Raw genomic sequence first — 21019 nt, forward strand, 5'->3', positions numbered from 1 at the left:
GGAGCTGCTCTTACATTATTGGCCTATGAAAAAACACCTAGGCTTGCTAGCACTTAATGAGTGTTTCTGCATACTTATCATTAGGCCAGAATCCTGGGTTTAGTTTTGTCTTAGAAGTGAAACGTACTTCATGTAGTGTCAGGCTATATTTTAGTGGACTTCTGTCCACATCACTAAGATAAATGAGCATGAACCATAGAATTCAGATCTACATTTTTAACTCCTCAAGGGGTTTTGAGCCAGGGGTTTGGTTTGATCCATTGCAGAGGCATATACCAGCTATGAAATCTGAATTTGGATTTGGGACTGAATTCTACACGTATCCAAAATTTAGTGGGGTTGGTGCAAATTTGCTTTCAGGAGTCGTACTTTAACCATTAAACCACCAGTCAAACAAGACAGAGTCCAGCAGAAGTCGTGCTGATCCTTACTAGGGACTTGATCCTGCAAAGTGACAAGTATCTCAGACGACATGCTCATTGCCTGGACAACTGCCATTCACTGTCTTGGCCACTGAAAGGTTGCTCAGGACCTCTTATGAAGGCAGCCCAAAATATATTTTGCCAGGTCTTCATTGTGGAAAACATTATTGCTTCTGTAAGGATTTTGTAATACTGCAAAGGTGAATAGTCTTTGAGAATTTCCAGCATTCTCTTCTGTGACTCTGTCACTCCTTGTAAAATAGAAAATAGTCCATCTACAAAAACAGTAAAGGTTACTACCCTAGTGCTACAAAGGGAGTGGCAAACTTTTTGCTCTGAAGGTAAAGGGCAATTCCACCCCAGAACCCTTGAATTTCTAATATAAAATTAAACCTGAAATGTGACTATGGCTTGACATGTCTGCAGGCCTCTTCTTTTATGCTCTAACTTTATTGTAAGAACCCAGTTAAGTCCCTTGGGCTGCTAGGAAGTAGGATTTTTTGTTATGCATTTGTTTGCCGGCAATGACATTTCTGACGTCTGCTGGAACCAAAGGTTGCATTTAAAAATCTATTTATATTACTTTCTTCTGGGACTGATGAGTCAGAGCAACTGTTAGTGGAATTGCCATAGAAGGAAGATGTTTTTTAAATACCTGTGACCCAATTCTCTTCTTACATTGGTATGAAACTGATGTAGCTCCATTATCTTCCAGGCAGTCACTCTTGATTTACACTGGTGTGAGAGGAGAATCAGGTCCAATAAAGAAATGACTGTACTTACTCTTCAGAATGTGGAAGTCGTTAGACTCTCTTCCTTATCCATGTCCCTTTTTAAAGACTCCCTTATGTGGTTCTTCACAACTTAAGTCAGTTAGCAGCTGTCTTCCTTTTGCATCAATACTAAGCCATATCCCAGAATGGAGGGCCAGACCCTGAGGTCTCCATGGCTCCATCCCTTTCCTGCCCTCTTTGGGCTGGCTAGTGATGCTAGCCCTACACAGTCCTTGTGCTCAACTGATCCTCACCCCTGAGCAGGTGGCACATGTGTGTCAGAGGCTTCTTGTGCTCTTTCATCTCTGTTGTGTACATATTAAGGGAGCAGGCATAATCTGGTCCTCAGGTTGTTCAGGTAACTAATGAGAATTTTCCTTCTCTTCAAAACATCAAGAATTGGTCTTTGCCAGAGCCAGGCAGAGCCGTCCCCTGGGTAGGGCGAATCGGGGCGACCGCTCCAGGCCCTGCACTTTGGGGGGCCCCACAGGCCAGTGCAATTGGCCGGCGTGGTCAGTCCCAGAAGAGCCAAATCCATCACTTTCTCACTGGGCTCTCCCCCCGGCTCTGAACCCTGCACTTTGGGGGCCCTGCTGGCCGGTGTGGTTGGTCCTAGAAGAGCCGAATCAGTCACTTCCGCACTGGGATCCTCCCCCACCCGCTCTGGGTCCTGTGCTTTGGGGGCCCCACAGGCCAGTGTGATTGGCCGGCGTGGTCGATCCCGGAAGAGATTAATCCGTCGCGTCCGCCCCGGGCCCAACATCCCATAGGGACGTCTAGATGGTATACATGGACCAGTCTAGATGGACCATTGGTGTGTTCTGGTGGGTCATGTAATATTTTCTGCAGTTACTGGCTATTCAACTGGTTTAATATCAATAAGTAACTTCTTAATAAATAATTGGTATCTATCTTATTAAATCTACAGTGGCACTCTTAATCCCTTTGGTTGCACTGTTAGTTAAAAAACCATTAATTATTAATATTAAATCGTGGTGGAAATTCCGTTTCCTGACACACACAAGCAGTTTCCATTGGTTTCAGTGTATATACCTGAAGACAGAATTTGCCCAACTGAAGTTCAGTGGGACTGAATGGGGTACAAACCTGCACATAATGCTGGCTACTTAAAACATAGCTATCTTTCAAGGAAACTTATGGGTGGGCACTTTGCTTTTATTTGCAAACATCCACCTGACCTTTCCCAGAAAAGCCCATTAGTAAATGGCATCTAGAGGATTCCAAAAGAGTAATTTCAGATCACCCTGAGAAAGTGATAAGCCGTATTTTATGGTGACGATCCATCATTGCATGATAGGTATCTCAAAGTGAAATACAATGCAGCTAAAATTCTGTTTAGAAAGTCTACCAATGTAAAATATGCACAATGGCTATTCCAAGGACTCCCACTTTAAATTCAAACTCTCTAGGTTTGTGGGTCCTTTGGTCAACTGTCTGCTTACCACCCATTGTGTGCATCTTGACAGAATTAATCCAAATGAAATGCCCCAAATTGGGGAAATATATTTCAGATAGAAGTTAGTCAGGTTTCTATTCTCAGATATGATGAGGTAGGTCAGTTTCCTTGCAGTCAGAGTAAGCTTCATTCTAAATCAGAATGCACGAATAATAAAAAGGCAAAAATAACACACACATTAATAGACACTGATTAAATTCAGTAAGAAACGCATGCATTATTCCTAAGTTATTAACTTTCTGACACAGTTTAAATTGCCATAAATTAAATCTGCATGAATGGTTTAGACCCCCTGTAGTGCAGAATGTTAGGGACGATAATGGGGTTAGAAGTAAATTTAAGCCAAGGGTGAAATCTTAACTGATGAGAGTTGATGGAATTCCTTATCTGTGTTGACAATGAAAATACCAAGAGGACCTCAGGTCGTCCTGATGAGACCAATCAACACCACAGTAATTAAATCACTGCCCAGCATTTCTCTTGTTGCTATTATGAATATACAGGCTGTAGTTTTGTATATTTCATACTGTCCTTCTCTTATTAAATATATAGGGCTAGAGAAAAGCTCTTACATTATTGGCCTATGAAAAAACACCTAGGCTTGCTAGCACTTAATGAGTGTTTCTGCATACTTATCATTAGGCCAGTCTTTTCTAGATACAAAGAATCTGAGCATTAGGATGGAGGAACATATGATAAGATATTTACAGTGGATTTGAATACAGTTGAAGGCAGAGTGTAATGGCTTCAAAATAGACATGACCTTGCAAGGGGCAGGGAAAATTTGTTAGCTGCTTTTCTTGTATTAACTGACATAGACCGTCAACAGGCTGTTTTAGTCCAATCAAAGATGCAAATTGGTAAGTTTACAATTCATGAGCTCCAGATAAGTGGGCATGCATGGGCGTGTGTACTCAGCTATCCTTTGAATTATAGCTGATAGAGGTGATTCTTGCTTATGTTTATATAAAAATGTCGAAATGTAAGTAGGCCCAAAAATTTATTTCTTAAAAATAGGCTTGACAATTGTCAAGTAAGGCCTGGTGAAATATGAGTAAAATGAAGTGAAGCAATTCAGAAGCAAGTTGTAGATAAATTAGTTCAGGTCATGTTCTAAACATGTTTTGGTCCTGTTTTTTACAAATGTCTTAAATAAAATATTGTTGATTTGGAAAATGCTGTCTACATTGATAGTTACTGGTATAGCATTTACACAGATGTTAATTAAGATGAAGCTTAATATTAAATAGCCAATAAGAAAGTAGATTTAACGTTAATTAAGGGGCATTGTTATAATAGATTATAAAAAGGGTAGTATGCTAATTTTAGCTTAGGCACATCCATCTACCATCAAGGTACCATTAGAGAAAGTATTATACCTATTCTCCTCATTTATGGGCTGATCACCCCTAAAGGCATCATTCCATCTTAGAATGTGAATATCAGTGCAGTATATGGTTATATTATGATGCCTGTTTGCGTAACTAACAATTATATATTAAATAAAGTTCTTTTTAATTTTATTTTATTTTATCACTGTGTCATTCACAGTCCTTCACTAAATTAAATTAACTGTAACCTCCCTGGTAGATTGACCCTTAAATAATTCAGTTTGGTTTTATTCCTTATTTTTAAATGGCTAACTGGGAACACAAATCAAAAGTTACAGTATATATATTTTATGATTACATGAGTAAGATGATGGACTGATTAAGCAGAAACAAAATTCAAACATAGGAAGCAAATATTTTCTTCAGAGATTGATATGTATAATCAGAAAGGTAAACTCATTTAACAGAGAGTGACTATAGCAGGAGTTGGTAACCTCTGGCACGCGGCTCACCAGGGTAAGCACGTTTGTCGTCCCAGGCCAATGGGGGTGGCGGGAAGCCGCAGCCAGCACATCCCTCACTGCTTCCCGCAGCCCCCATTGGCCTGGGACAGCAAACCGCAGCCAGTGGGAGCCGCGATCGGCTGACGCGGCAGGTAAACAAACTGGCCCGGTCCGCCAGGGTGCTTACCCTGGCGAGCCGCATGCCAGAGGTTTCCGACCCCAGGACTATAGCATGAATCTCATCCTGGGCTCAAACTCTTTCCTTCCCACAAGGCACTGTATCTCTTTTTGTATCCCAAGGAGATAGGGTAGTTATTTCTTTATGCCCCTGTGTATAAGCATATGAAAGCTGAGCTGGGGACCATCACTTGGCTGGGGTCCAGTTGTGCCCCTCCACTCTGTCCCAGTTACAGCTGGCAATTATGCGGGGGTGGGGGAGAGGGGGAATTTCAGGCTGACCCAAAAAGGACCATGTTTTTGATTTTTGGCAAATTGAATAAAAAATGTTTTATTTTGATTTTTGAGCATTTTAACATTTCTAAATGTTTGAAATAAAATGGAAGGAAATTTCAGAATGAAGAGTTATGAACCAAAATATCATTTTTTTTATTCTGCAAATATTGAAATGAAACATTTAGGCAGTTTCAGAATGTTTTTGTTGTTTTTTTCCTCCAACATGAGCAATTTGGTGAAATCTACACAAATTTGCAAAATGTTTCAGTCACCAAACTTGCATTTTTCTCCACAAAAATCTTTTGGCCAAAAGTTTTCACTTCAGTCACAATCAGTAAATTCGGAGCAATCTGTGAGAGGTGATGAACAATCAATGCCACTGATCTAGTGGTCAGTTGCGTATTTTCTCCTGCCAGCAAAAATTCCATTCAGTTTGTGTACAAGATCAATTGGTTGTAAACCAGATTGGCCGCCTTTGTGGTGTGTCTGGAGGGGACAGATGCAACCTCCATTTAGGGCTAAATCTGATCTCCTTTTATCCCTAAATCACCAATTCAGAAAGGTACCTAAGTAAATATATAACTTCAGTCCCATTGACTTCAGTGTGCTACCCATGCACTAAGTTATGTATGTGCTCCTGTACCTTGATGAATTGGGACTGACGGTTCTATATGTTCTGGGTAGGGATAGGCCTATGCTGTGATTTGGATCTATGGCCCTCTTAGTGATCAAAGTCAAGCAGGTGTTTGGTCCATTGCTTGAAATGGTTAATATCTTTACAGAGATGTGCAGGCTGCCAAGCCATTTTCTCTGAAACAAGTAACTGTTAGTCTTACACTCAGGGCCGGCTCCAGGCACCAGCCCACCAAGCTTGTGCTTGGGGCGGCACCTGGAGGGGGGCGGCGCGGCGCTCCGGCCCCCGGGGAGAGCGGGGCCACGGCCGGGCTCGCCGCCCTCCCCCCGGCGCTCTGGCCGCCCTCCCCCCCGGCGCCCTCCCCCCGGCACCCTCCCCCCGGCTGCCGGGGGGAGAGCGGCGAGCCCTGGCTGGGGCTCTCCCCCCGGCCACCGGGGGGAGAGCGGCGAGCCTTGGCTGGGGCTCGCCACCCTCTCGCCGCCCTGCCCCTTGCGCTCTGGCCGCCGGGGGGAGAGCGGAGCCCCGGCCAGGGCTCGCCGCCCTCCTGCCAAGGCTCCGGCTGCACTCCCCCCCGGCGCTCTCCCCCCGGCCGCAGGGGGGGGGGGGGGGGGGCAGCCGGCGGCTTTTTTGCCTGGGGCGGCAAAAAAGCCAGAGCCGGCCCTGCTTACACTGAAACTTACACATTAGTAAATGAATCAAGACAAAGTGGTATAGTGTAGAGGGTACTGAATGGAGCATCAGGGGACCTGGTTTTCATCCCTGGTTCAGTTAGTGATCTGCTGGGTGACCTTGGCAAGTCGATTCACTGCTCTGTGCCTCTATCTTCCTTCCCATATTTTGTTGTCCTGTCAATTTAGATTGTAAGCTCTTCAATACAGAGACTGTCTCTTGCTTTGTGGCCGAATACCTAAATACCGTTGAGAATCTGGCCTTTAGGCACTTAGAAGCCTAAGTCTCATTCCACCACTTTGGTCAGTCAGTTAAACTGAGATGCAGGAAGAGGGTGGGGTGGGTAGTGCAATTATACAGAATTTGCCCTGCTATCCCACTACAGAACGAAATGGATGGATCCATTTTCCTAACCTGACTCAAATGTCCAACTCACTACCCTCTGATTCTGCCATGTCAACAGAATGCTGAAGCTGTGGCCTTATTCCTGATTCCACCACCTAATGGGGCTGCAATTTCTAAGAATGGTGTGTGTGTGTGTGTGTGTGTGTGTGTGTGTGTGTGTGTGTGTAATGTTCAATTTTATATCTATATATATAGATAGGTATTTGAGGAATTCCTACAGGAACTAGGAATTCTTAGTTTATCCCTTGTCAAATGAAATATATTACTATGTTGTTTGGTAATGTTGATGTTATCACAACCAATGTAAATTACTGTTACACATCTACCCTTTATTTGCAATATATGTAGAGACTATTCTAAAGGAGGAAATTTAACAATTCAGGAAAAGCATCAGCACTTGAGTATTAAAGAAGTAATTAAATATACCATCTTGCCAGAAAATTGACATTTTTAAAGTTTAAATCTTCAAATCAAATAGCTTCAGATGTATTTATTCATGATTCTCTTGTAATACCTCTGCTTTTAGCAACTCAGGCAACAGATGAAACAGTAACAAGTGAAACAATTTCCTCAGATCAACCTTCTGAGCAATTCACATAGACAGAGGCAGTTGTTGTAATAATCTGTTTTAACAACATACCTACTGTGATTAATGGGTTTATTTCTGTTCAGATTATATTCCAGCTGTCCTAAACAGCTTTCTTATATCTTGAATTATATTATAGCTTGGTCTGGAAAACATAAGTATATCCCATGTCCTTGTTCTACTCTGTAAATGATCCTTATAATTGTTAAAATTGATTAAATATATATTTGCTATATTGATTAAATATATATTTGCTGTACCCATGCAGAGCCCTATTGCAGGATATGGTTCTCACTTGTACACTGGTGGGGGTCAGGACTGTCTTTTTATCATATGTGTATACAGAGTCTTGCACATTAAGGTGCTGATGGGGACTTCTAGATGCTACTTCACAATAACTATTAATAGTCACATTACATTTCTGTGAGGTAGTATGGCATGGCATCCCAATTCCTCCATCCCTGGTGATACCCATTTCTCTGGTTATTTCAAGGTTGTGACTATTACTTAGCTTCATGCAGACTGTTACCAGCTGAGTTCATTTTCATAGATTCATAGATTCTAGGACTGGAAGGGACCTCGAGAGGTCATCGAGTCCAATCCCCTGCCCTCATGGCAGGACCAAATACTGTCTAGACCATCCCTAAAAAGCAACAGAGGGTCCTGTGGCACCTTAGAGACTAACACAGGTGCCACAGGACCCTCAGTTGCTTTTTACAGATTCAGACTAACACGGCTACCCCTCTGATACTAGACCATCCCTGATAGACATTTATCTAGCCTACTCTTAAATATCTCCAGAGATGGAGATTCCACAATCTCCTTAGGCAATTTATTCCAGTGTTTAACCACCCTGACAGTTAGGAACTTTTTCCTAATGTCCAACCTAAACCTCCCTTGCTGCAGTTAAAGCCCATTGCTTCTTGTTCTTTCCTTAGAGACTAAGGTGAACAAGTTTTCTCCCTCCTCCTTATGACACCCTTTTAGATACCTGAAAACTGCTATCATGTCCCCTCTCAGTCTTCTCTTTTCCAAACTAAACAAACCCAATTCTTTCAGCCTTCCTTCATAGGTCATGTTCTCAAGACCTTTAATCATTCTTGTTGCTCTTCTCTGGACCCTCTCCAATTTCTCCACATCTTTCTTGAAATGCAGTGCCCAGAACTGGACACAATACTCCAGCTGAGACCTAACCAATGCAGAGTAGAGCGGAAGAATGACTTCTCGTGTCTTGCTCACAACACACCTGTTAATACATCCCAGAATCACGTTTGCTTTTTTTACAACAGCATCACACTGTTGACTCATATTTAGCTTGTGGTCCACTATAACCATTAGATCCCTTTCTGCCATACTCCTTCCTAGACAGTCTCTTCCTATTCTGTATGTGTGAAACTGATTTTTCCTTCCTAAGTGGAGCACTTTGTATTTGTCTTTGTTAAACTTCATCCTGTTTACCTCAGACCATTTCTCCAATTTGTCCAGATCATTTTGAATTATGACCCTGTCCTCCAAAGCAGTTGCAATTCCTCCCAGTTTGGTATCATCTGCAAACTCAATAAGCGTACTTTCTATGCCAATATCTAAGTCGTTAATGAAGATATTGAACAGAGCCGGTCCCAAAACAGACCCCTGTGGAACCCCACTTGTTATGCCTTTCCAGCAGGATTGGGAACCATTAATAACAACTCTCTGAGTATGGTTATCCAGCCAGTTATGCACCCACCTTATAGTAGCCCCATCTAAGTTGTATTTGCCTAGTTTATCGATAAGAATATCATGCGAGACCGTATCAAATGCCTTACTAAAGTCTAGGTATACCACATCCACAGCTTCTCCCTTATCCACAAGACTCGTTAGCCTATCAAAGAAAGCTATTAGATTGGTTTGACACGATTTGTTCTTTACAAATCCATGCTGGCTATTCCCTATCACTTTACCAACTTCCAAGTGTTTGCAGATGATTTCCTTAATTACTTGCTCCATTATCTTCCCTGGCACAGAAGTTAAACTAACTGGTCTGTAGTTTTCTGGGTTGTTTTTATTTCCCTTTTTATAGATGGGCACTATATTTGCCCTTTTCCAGTCTTCTGGAATCTCTCCCGTCTCCCATGATTTTCCAAAGATAATAGCTAGAGGCTCAGATACCTCCTCTATTAGCTCCTTGAGCATTCTAGGATGCATTTCATCAGGCCCTGGTGACTTGCAGGCATCTAACTTTTCTAAGTGATTTTTAACTTGTTCTTTTTTTAATTTTATCTGCTAAACCTACCCCCTTCCCATTAGCATTCACTGTATTAGGCATTCCTTCAGACTTCTCGATGAAGACCGAAACAAAGAAGTCATTAAGCATCTCTGCCATTTCCAAGTTTCCTGTTACAGTTTCTCCCTCTTCACTGAGCAGTGGGCCTACCCTGTCTTTGGTCTTCCTCTTGCTTCTAATGTATTGATAAAAAGTCTTCTTGTTTCCCTTTATTCCTATAGCTAGTTTGAGCTCATTTTGTGCCTTTGCCTTTCTAATCTTGTCCCTGCATTCCTGTGTCGTTTGCCTCTATTCATCCTTTGTAATCTGTCCTAGTTTCCATTTTTGATATGACTCCTTTTTATTTTTTAGATCATGCAAGATCTCGTGGTTAAGCCAAGGTGGTCTTTTGCCATATTTTCTATCTTTCCTAACCAGCGGAATAGCTTGCTTTTGGGCCCTTAATAGTGTCCCTTAGAAAAACTGCCAACTCTCCTCAGTTGTTTTCCCCCTCAGTCTTGATTCCCATGGGACCTTACCTATCAGCTCTCTGAGCTTACCAAAATCCACCTTCCTGAAATTCATTGTCTCTATTTTGCTGTACTCCCTTCTACCCTTCCTTAGAATTGCAAACTCTCTGATTTCATGATCACTTTCCCCCAAGGTGCCTTCTACTTTCGAATTCTCAATGAGTTCCTCCCTATTTGTTAAAATCAAGTCTAGAACAGCTTCTCCCCAGTAGCTTTTTCAACCTTCTGAAATAAAAAATTGTCTGCAATGCAGTCCAAGAATTTGTTGGATAGTCTGTGCCCCGCTGTGCTATTTTCCCAACATATATTTGGATAGTTGAAGTCCCTCATCACCACCAAATCTTTCATGCTGTCTCTCTGAAATGTTGTCCCTCGACTGTACTTTACAATTCCTCCTTGACTTTCATTAACTTTGTCCCTTTAAAAACTTGATCAATAGACACAATCCTGAAGGGTTCTCAGTCTCTTCAACTCCCACCGAAGCTAGTGGGAGTCAAGGGTGCTCATTGGCTTGCAGCATCAAGCACCTTCCTTACTTGAGAACTTGCATGCCAGAAGTGTTTCCCAAAGTTCCCATGCCCCTAGCTTTATTTTCCTGGTTCAGCAGTTCACATAGTTGCTGCAAGGATAAAAACAAAACAAAACAAACAAAAAAACCCTCTTCCACTTCCCAAGTACAGCTCTATAACTGACAAAGATGCATTAGGGGGGTTTACCTTCACTGAAGCTTCAGCTATTGTCTGCTGGTAAAGACAGTATATCGTATTTGACAAACCAATGGGCTGATCCAGGAGGCGAATGCTTCATTCCTAACATCTCACTAGATTTTTAACTACTGGAACAAACTCCTAAGGGAAATGGTATATTCTCCACTGTTCGATATCAACAAAACATGACTGGATGCCTTTCTAGAAGATATGTCTCTACTTTCCTTTTTCCTCCATCTTCCTCCTCCTCTCTCCCCCATTGCACAACGGAAACTTTATTGAAATCAGTACAACTGTAATATGAGCATTGCTGGATCTGATCCATGGGGGGATATTCCAGTATTCCACTGCCATTATAAGGATGATATGCTCATCTGTTACCCAGATTAACAATTTTTTCGTGACATTAACAGGCTCTTACACATTAGCTCATTAGAAAAAGTTTCATGAGGCTGTTTTTCTTTTTCTTCTCTTTTCTCAAGCTAAAGATAATTTACACTGCAAAACTGAGATAGGTTAGCATCAGTCACACAGACAGGTCAACAGTAGCTTTCAGAATCTCAGATTGAACCAGTGGATTGTAACTATAGCACATTAACTGAATTTTCCCTGGAAAAAAATGTCACTAATTATATTACAGTGCTTCTATATTTGGTGTGTGACAGTGCTTTTAATGCCTTCAGTTTATACTGCCCATGGCATTTTCTTGTGACTTTAACCTGCTTTCTCATTCTTGTTTTAACAATGTCAAATGTAACAATGGCAATGGAAGCTTTGGGATCAGTGTGTTAAGTCTCTGATGATGAACCATAAAGACCAAACAGTTTCTCAAGCTCCATTTCTCTCATACAGAATCTGGAATACCTGAAGGAAAGTTATGAGGGGTTAGTCTGTGGGAGTAGGGTAAGAGTGAAATATATTGTATAAGGTTTTAGAGAAGATTATGTATTTTCCTATAATAACAGCTATAGTGAACAATCAATGGGGATTAAGTTTATGAAGTTTAAATACCTGCTTCACATCACCCAGAAGAAGTAATTGAACCCAGTACTCCCACATTCCAGCTGAGTGCCTGAACCACTGGTTATATGGGAGGCAATGCCACCTGAAAAATTTCACCCAACTCTACTTATCATTGATATTGATAGGACAGATAGATTGGTATAATGCATGAAGGGTCAGAAGAAGACCAGTGCAACATTTGAGTCTTCAAGGCTGGATTTAAATGGGACACAACAGCACATAGGCCTTATCTTGGTCTTCTGCATAGAGGTGAATTTCACCCAACAACATCAGAATATACCTTAATGTTGATTCAATGGTATTTTTCACTGTAGATAATCTGAGGAAAGAGTTATGTCCAGTATAACATCACTAAGACTACAAGACTCGTTTCAGAATTAAGGCAAAAGTTCCAATCTTAACCTACTTGGGTTTAGCTATTACTGTATATACAGTGCACTAATTAACTGAGGAATTATTTTTTTGAATTTATTCTACAGGATGAGCTAATCTGCATCATGCTATTGTGACTGTGCATCATGTTGTGATACGACAAACATCACAGGAAAAGATCAATACATTATGATGTAGAGTGATGAAATTTCATAAAAGTCTCATGCAATGTTATGACATGGTGATATGTTGCTGGCCCAGTTTCAATTTAGTGTAGTTAAAGTTATTCTTCAAACTATTAAAATATTATTGTTGACACTGAGGTATGGCAGAAAATGAAATATTGGGTATTATTTTTCCACGGAAAGGCAAAAAGCATATTATATAAAGTAAAAAGAACAGGAGTACTTGTGGCACCTTAGAAACTAACAAATTTATTAGAGCATAAGCTTTCGTGGACTACAGCCCACTTCTTCGGATGCATATTATATAAAGTGTAATTGAGAGGCAGGCACAATCACACCCACAATCCCTTTGGTGCTGATAACCTTCTGCTCTTTACTATTGAATATACAGTTAATATTTAATGATAGCAGAAGCAGCTGTTTCTGTCACTTCAGTTGCATGTCAACTCCTTTTCACTTTACTAAAAAGTTGTCAATTCTTTAAAAGGATAACACTGTCAGCTGCTATATTTGTATCACATAGTGAGTATTCATAGGCATGAGAACCCTAATGTGACCTTTAAGTTGGTTGCACACATCTTGGTACATCTTGTTACAAATAAAGTGGAGATGTTTTTTTCATTAGTTATAGAAACTAAGGCAAGATCACAGGTCATGAAAAACTGATGAGAACAAAAAAGAGAATTTTGAGTGAATGTTTTGGAAAGGATTATAAGCTCATTGTCTGTAATGTACCAACAAAACAACCTGATTCTTGGTTACAAATATTAGTTTTTCAATTAAATTTTTAAATTTGGCCTTTTTGTGTTTAAAGATGTCATAGGTAACTGCTTTATGGTTCTTAGGATAACCGTTGCATGTTCTAATACAGTTCAGCAGGACGTAGCCACCATATTTTGACATTCCATTTGTTTGAAAGGACATTCTTCAGAATTAAGGCTATAGTTTTAAAATTGCAAATACTCTGTCAGTTTGTCAGATGCTCTTGCCCTTTCTGGAGCGTCTCCCTCCCCTAATGTCCACTGGAAGAATTTGGAAGGCACTCCACAAGGAAACATCTCCTTGGATATGTGTCTCTAAGACTGGTTCTCACAGGCTGCAGAACTTGTGTATACTCTCTTTTCTCCTCTACATTGTTTTGTTATCTTCCTGCTCTTACCCTGTCCCTGAACCCATTGTGAGGTTTTGTTTGTTTGTTTGTTCATTTCATATTAGATAGTTACTAGAGCTGGTTGAGAATTTTCTGTCAAAATGTTTTTGACAGAAAATGCAGTTTTTGCAAAATAAAATTTTCCAGAAGAAAATTTCAATTTAGTAGAATCTTTTCAATTTTCCTTTGGATGGATCAATTCTCAGGATTTTTGTTTGTCAAATTAGGGTGACCAGATGTCCCGATTTTATAGGGACAGTCCTGATATTTGGGGCTTTATCTTATATAGGCTCCTATTACCCCCCACCTCCTGTCCCGATTTTTCACACTTGCTGTCTGGTCATCCTATGTCAAATTGAATCTAATCTTTTTGTTTTGGCCAATTTCACATGAAACTGTCTGCTTGAGATGCCATGGTGCCTCATGGGAGTTGTAATTCTGGTGATACATGTCCCATTCTCCCTATGGTCTACCTTGTTAGTCTACACGTCCCATGATGCACAGGTTGACTCACTGTGGTGCGTCATGAGGGAGATAGTCTGGGTAGGGAACTGAGCCCATAGAGAACAGTTGGGGAACGTGGCACCAGAATTATAACTCCCATGAGACCCTAGCTCAACTCAGGCAATATTGAACTGTCTCTAGATGGTTTTAAATCTCAAACAAATTAATTACATATCACCTCTGATTTCCAAGGGCCTGATATTCAGAACTTACAAATATACAGATGAAGGATTTCCAACCCATTAAATTATGTTCTTGTTTGTGCCTAAAGATGACTCAAGGTTCTCTTAAAAACATTTTGTTTCCTGATGGTGCACCAGTTATAATGAGGCTTAAATGTAGTAAACAGTATTTTCAACCTAAATCCAAATTTGCTATTGTATTAACTTGAAAATGAAGATATCTCATGGAAATAGGGTCTCCTTGGTCTGCCTGCTGACCCTTCACTGAAGGATAGTTAGACCTTTATTTAAAAGGAGCGTATACTTCTAAGGGTTGATCCTACAATGAGAGGCACACAGGCAGAATCCTTTGCCCAATTAAAGCCGCACTGAAATCTATGGTCAAATAATCATTTCCTGACAATATGCAATTTATTGAAATTGTCCTGCACACAGGGATTTGCCTGCAGGCATGTCATTGCATGACCAGGGCCTTATTGTCTGATACCTGGTCAGGAAACTGAAGTTGAGAAGAATGACAAAAATAATAGTAATGAAGAATTGCATTTCACCCCTTCCTGGCATATTACAGAACAGTGCTTAAACTAACACAGTTCAAAAAGTTATTCTTTCCTTCAAGATACTTTAACTGGATTTATTTCAATCTGCTTTCCTAGCTCATCAAAAGAAAAAATACAGTCCTGGAATGCTTGCTTCATTTGATGGCTATATATTTAAATGTGATTGCAGTATTTTCTTATTCATGTACAATAAATGAATATAAATAAGGAAAAATGAAATATTTTTATTTAGTTTCATCTTCTGAGCAATGTATGAAGCAGGGAGGCTATCTGTTGTACAATTTATTGATTTTTTTTGTTGATTCAAAATACTTTAAGTACATGAGACTTGCTGGCAGAAATTCAGTTTAAATTGTACACTAAAGGAAATTGCTACTTGCCCACTGTTTCATCTAAGCAGAAATTTGAAAACAGCTACTTATGACCTGGCCTCCGAGTTCAGAAAGACCTAAGCAATCTTGCAAAATATTATATATCTATATTTTAAAAAGTAATTTATTCACATGTTGCATATTCTCTGATTTGTCTGTAGAGGATAAAGAACAGGAGTACTTGTGGCACGTTAGAGACTAACAAATTTATTTGAGCATAAGCTTTTGTGGGCTACAGCCCACTTCATCAAAAGCTTATGCTCAAATAAATTTGTTAGTCTCTAAGGTGCCGCAAGTACTCCTGTTCTTTTTGCGGATACAGACTAACACGGCTGCTACTCTGAAACCTGTGTAGAGGATGAATATCTCTCGATGTACTATTAGCTAAATTTATGTGCTTAACCTTTACTTAACTGAAGTTCTTGGGCCCCTAAAAATATGGTCCTTACCACATGGTGCAAACAAATAGATGTAGTTTAATTTATTAATTATTTATATTAAACCATTTCACCATGAGCCACAGTAAATATATGCTCAACCCAACACCTATTTCTATGCCTACAAACAAGCAAGCTAAAAAGAAAATATATATTTCCTTCTACAATCAAGAAAGTTGCTTACTAAAGTTAATATTTTTGAGCGAAAATGCTACTCACTGGTTGCATAATAGGCATGGAGCATGCTTTCATAACAACTATTGGACTGATTGCTTTTGGATACATCATTTCAGAGCTCCAAAATACTCACAGTGCTGCTATGAACTTTGAAAGAGTCCAAAAGCCTATGGAATGTGTTACTTCTGGTTGAAATTCTCCCAGTGCAGAAGGGTCAATATGCCTTTTAAATTCCATTAAGTCTGAGGAACAGATTTTGGTGTTACATATAGGCAATAATTATTTTGGGTAGGGAATAAGCAGCCCAGGTGAATTTTTAAGAAACAAAGATGCAAAGCCTGTTTTCTTTCTCAGTGTCTTGCGTCTTGTGTAGTCATTTACAACTGTACAAAATGGGTGTAAAATGTTAACAAATCATAGTTCTCCATCAGACCAATAGTAGCATTTGATATATACTTTTCACTTGCTTTGCAGTGTTATAAATGACTATGGGCCATTTTGTATCATGAGCTGTTAGACTTTTCTCAAGGATTTCAGTGGAAACATCTGCTCAAGAACTGATGGTGCAATATTGCCCTCCACAAGGTCCCAGGCAGTGGAGAATCAGGACCCCAGCTTTTATTCAAATACTCTGAATAATAAAAATAGAGAAGACAATGAGATAATTTGTCTCAGAAACAATGTACTTCAAGGCATTGAGTTAGGCACCAGTTGTGCCTTAAAAATACCACCACTGTCTTAGATTTTACATTCTCTCTACAATCTGTAATTTCTTTTCAGACTAAAATCACAAATGCTTTATGGTCACAAGTCATCCTTCTTTATGAATGCTTAGGTCTGATCCTGTGCTGCACAAGCAGAGACACATCACTTCAAAGAACTCCAGCTGATACAAAGCCTGAAAATTTCTAAAGCATTACTCCTTTGAAGTCCTGCAAGACATGTATGTAACTGTGGTCATCTCCTTGTCTCTCTTTTAGGGTATGATATTCGTAGCTCTCAAAAGGTCTGATTACACCTATAAGTAAAACTCTTGTGCTTTACAAAATACATATCTTTAGACCTATGAAAAACTAATAGTTTAAAAATGGTATGAAAAATGATCCACTAATAATATGATTTTTCTAAATTTCCTATACCCATATTTTTTCTTTAAATAAAACATGAGAAGTAGATCAGATGTCCTTTATCTGCTCAATGCAGTGGGGTAAAAATATTAATAGCATTCTTTGGATAACTTGCACTTGTCTTCTCAAAAGCTGGGTGGAATCATTTATCGGTGTCAGCACTTGCGGGTTTGTAACCACTGAAGATTCTCCCCCCTGTAGTCCCTCCACCCCCCAAATCTCCTCCCATACACGCACACACACGGGAAAAAATACTTCTTCTCAAGGCAGAGGATGGTAATGAATGACAGCTGTGGGGAGTCAACAGTATGGAGAGGAAATATACTTTAAATTCAGGAAGACACTATGGCTCAGCAAATCTAAGATTCATAGTAATTATCCACTTTCACTAAGCGTTCTCATTTTTAATATCTACTTGGCAACAGTCATTAAATTAGGCACAGAACTTTGAAGTAGGAATCTTATGAAATAGGACAGGGAGGGAAGGATAGGAATAGGATGCTGGATTTTGGGAAGTTAGTGGGCTTTGGAGTTAGCTACTTGCTCTCCTTTTTTGCCTAGGGTACAGACTTGCAATTAATGACTGATGTCCTCGTCCTCATCCATGTTCTTAACTGCTCAGCTCCATTTTTTTGGTTTGGCTCAGACAGCTCAATGCAGGCAGGAATACAGAGAACTTGAACTGTGAAATCCCAGAAGACATCCAAAGATCAAATGGGCTTTTGAAGTCTTTTGTTGTTTTGTTTCTTGAGAAAAATCACTGTGACCTTCCTGACCCAGGTGAGGTGTACACCTGGTATGAGGCATCACTGTCATACCTCAATTTCATCTAAATTTCACTCCTTCTAAAAGAAAAAAACCCCTCTCATGTGGGTCACAGCTTTCACAAATGTTTGGATATTACAGGCAGAGAAATGTGGCTATCCTGGAAACATTCATAAAGCAGTCATTCGGGAAAAACTTCCTAAATGTAAGAACACTCGGACAATGGAACAGACTGCCTAGGGAGGTTGTGGAAAATTCTTCACTGGAGGTTTTAAAAAGGAGGCTGGATAGCCATCTGTCTGGGATGGATTAGACACAATAAAACCTGCATCTTGGCAGGAGGGTCAACTAGATGACCCTTGTTGTCCCTTCTAATCGTATGATTCTATAAAAGCATTGGGGCAAAGCTCCCAGCATACTTCTGGGGCAGAAAATAAAGAAGCTGATTTAATTTCTAAATTTGAATTCTCCAAATATGTACATTTTAAAAGAGAAAAACAACTGCTGTCCATGCAAGCCCCTCATGCATTTTCACTCCTCAAGCAGTTTTATAGCATTACAAACTTTGCTAATATTCTCCATGGTGGTGATGCTAAAGATATATGTATATCTATATAAGCATGAAGATGGGCATTTCTACGTGTCCTACATGCACTGTGAAAAAGCTTTAACCTTGAGCAAATCAAATGGAAAGAAAAAAAAAGAGGGGGGGAACGGAGGGAATAGAGAGAGAACTTTTGGACTAGGTCAGTGTAAACATTCATTATTCATCATAAAAGAACACTAGTTGAAATCCAAGTGGAATTTATTGTTCACATTAAGTCTCATTGCTCCTTGAAGTTAATGTAGGCTGATGAAAATGATTAACATTCTTTCCTCTCTTGGTTTTTAAAAGAACATTCCTTGTGCTGTCTAGTTCTGATCCACCTTCAATGTTGATTCCCTGGGAGAAGCATAGTTTCCCTTTTTATACTCTGGCTAAGTCAGAGATATATTGTAGACCTGCTCAAAGAGACACAACTATGAGGTTCTTAAGGATAGCTTTCTTTTTTCATTCTTCCCCTTTGTATTTTTTACAGTCAAACATCTCGTCATATTTAATAAAAAATCTATAGTTTGGGTAGTTTGTTAATAAAAGTGTTCTTTAGCTTGAAGGCATTATATTTCTCCCTGTTGGGTTCTTATGTAGACATTTTGGCTCAGATCTTCAAAGATATTTAGGTTCCTAATTTCCACTGAAATTAAGTCACGGAGTTACAAGCCTAAATATTTTGATCTGGGCCTTTAAGCCTCATTTCCACACTATATAAAGTCAGGTATTCTAGTGTGCTTGTCTATATATTTGGATGCTAGTATAGCCTTATACTCTGTTGTTCATGCTACAATATGCCAAACATTCTTGGAGAGGTGTTTTATATCAGTATGACCCATTGTAATGTAAATACAATATACGGTGCTAGCCATATTGAAATGGACCACACAGTTTCCTTGTCATCCTCTTACCCTTCCATTTAAGTGTGTGAGAAATTTTTGTGTTTCATGCCATCACACTACATGGCTGAAATGGATGATGAGTGCTAGAAAATTTGTCTTTCTCTCTGCCCAGCTGCCCTTTTTTCAAAGACTGAAATGTCACTTTTTTTGTCTATTATCTCGGAGAAGACAGATCTCTGTTTAACCCAAAGCACACTCACCATGCCAGGCAGAAAAGATGAGCAGATAATAAAAAATGAGTATTCCTTAATTAAATTATAAGGTGCCTATTTGACTTTCTGCTCCACTGCTATAGGCCATGTGTGCCCTTGTCACACATGTTCAATTGGATATCCAGGAGGAGGAATATGTAGTTAGCAGATGTGCATCAAACACAAACATGAACAAAGATTTAGAAATACAAAAATAGATTAAGTTAACAAAACTCATAAAACTCTAACCATATGCCAGTAAGTTGTTACCTAAAAGTTATTACCGATTCTTACCATACATTTTGGATTCATATAACTGAGCTAATATTTAGGACAAGAAAGCCTTGCTTTCACATTTTAATTCAGACTTCTGGGGCCAGGTCCTCAACTGGTGTAAACTGGTGACTATTGACTTCAGTAAAGCTATGCTGTCTTACATCAGCTGAAGACCTTGCCCTGATTTATAAATCAGAACTATGTTTCCTTTATTTGTATGTAGTTGTAATGCAAGAACTACTTAGTCAGGCTAGTGGAAACAATGGATTATGACACTGGAGCTTGCATTAAAGTTGTTACACCTTAACTGTCCAGTTAACTCATGTCACTGCTCTATGGAAAGTTTGGCTTTTAGCTTGTGTTTAATGTCTCAGTTGCCAACATAAAAGTGTAGGCTATGTAACATAATGTGATATGAAATGTGTGTGAGAAAGAGATATAAGTTGACTATGTATTGTATGTAGCCCTCTGGAAGAACTATTTACATTATTCTTCCAGTGTGGTAAAATATTAACTCGGGCAGCTTTCAGCTCTCCCCAGAAAACTGCCAGTTGGTTTTATGTCTTAAGCAATAATAGCTATCCTTCCCCTTTCACTTCAGTCAGTTATCAGTTGTTCAGAACTGCCATTCCATCCATCTTTTCTGGCAGTTTCATTACTCTTCCCTTTACTCTTTTTGGCTCACTGTAATGCAGGGTGGTTTGGATAGAGTTATTACTTCTTCACAGGAATTATTTTGCCAAGTCCTTCCCAAGATTGGCGAATGGTCAAGAAACAAATGAGACAGTAGCAAACTTAATAATGCATTTACTGTATGTATGTATCATTTGATCACCTTTTATGGGCACTGGAAGAACTATATGGACATCAACACTCCAGGAGAAAAGTCAGATAAAATATACCACTTAAGGTATAGTGCTGTTATTTCTTCCTTTGAAATTTCATGATTGCTGCTCCCAGTTTATAGAAGATGTCCTGTTCTTGCATGTTGAAGAAAAGCTCTTTCCAAGGGACTATATTAAAAAAAGGCACTAACTCTTCATGGATTTTATCTATGTCCTTATAGCTAATGTTATCTCTTGTAATAGTTCCTTGCTGCAAGTGACAGTTGAAGGGCCATACCTAAAGCTTGACTTATTTTTAAATTGTTTTAACAGAGCAAGGAATGTCTTCTGCATCTTTCAAGCTTCACCTGCTTGAAGGAGCACAAGTTGGATACCTGCTCTTGCGATCAGCAGTGCAGATGGTATGACACATGCTCACAAGTTGGTCAGATCTTTGCCTTGCCAAAGGCAGTGGCCTGCACAGGGGTTTGCAATGCTGCACAACCTCTTTCAGAGTTCCAAGAGAAATCGTGCTTCAGGGAAGGCACAATCCTTCAACAGGTTTAGCAGCTTGCAGGGGGAATGCACCTGCTGCCTTGATGTTTAGAAGTGTGCAGCATATAAACTTCCAGCTCCATAGGCTGGAGGC

The 21019-nt window shown here is 39.7% G+C and overlaps 1 long non-coding RNA gene across 4 annotated transcripts in view; it reads left to right on the top strand.

Annotated features, from left to right (window-relative positions):
• LOC122173766 (uncharacterized) overlaps positions 1 to 21019 on the top strand; it is an 87249-nt gene that overhangs the window by 19013 nt on the left and 47217 nt on the right. Inside the window, exon 1 of one of the 4 annotated variants that reach the window (XR_006174542.2) lies at positions 16527 to 16636. The exons of the other annotated variants lie outside the window; for them this stretch is intronic. This is a non-coding gene — a long non-coding RNA (uncharacterized LOC122173766). Of the gene's footprint in view, positions 1 to 16526; positions 16637 to 21019 lie in introns of those variants that run through there. 4 annotated transcript variants of the gene reach the window in all.

The sequence above is a fragment of the Chrysemys picta genome, chromosome 8, assembly GCF_011386835.1.
Source record: "Chrysemys picta bellii isolate R12L10 chromosome 8, ASM1138683v2, whole genome shotgun sequence".
Classification (NCBI taxonomy): Eukaryota; Metazoa; Chordata; order Testudines; family Emydidae; genus Chrysemys; species Chrysemys picta.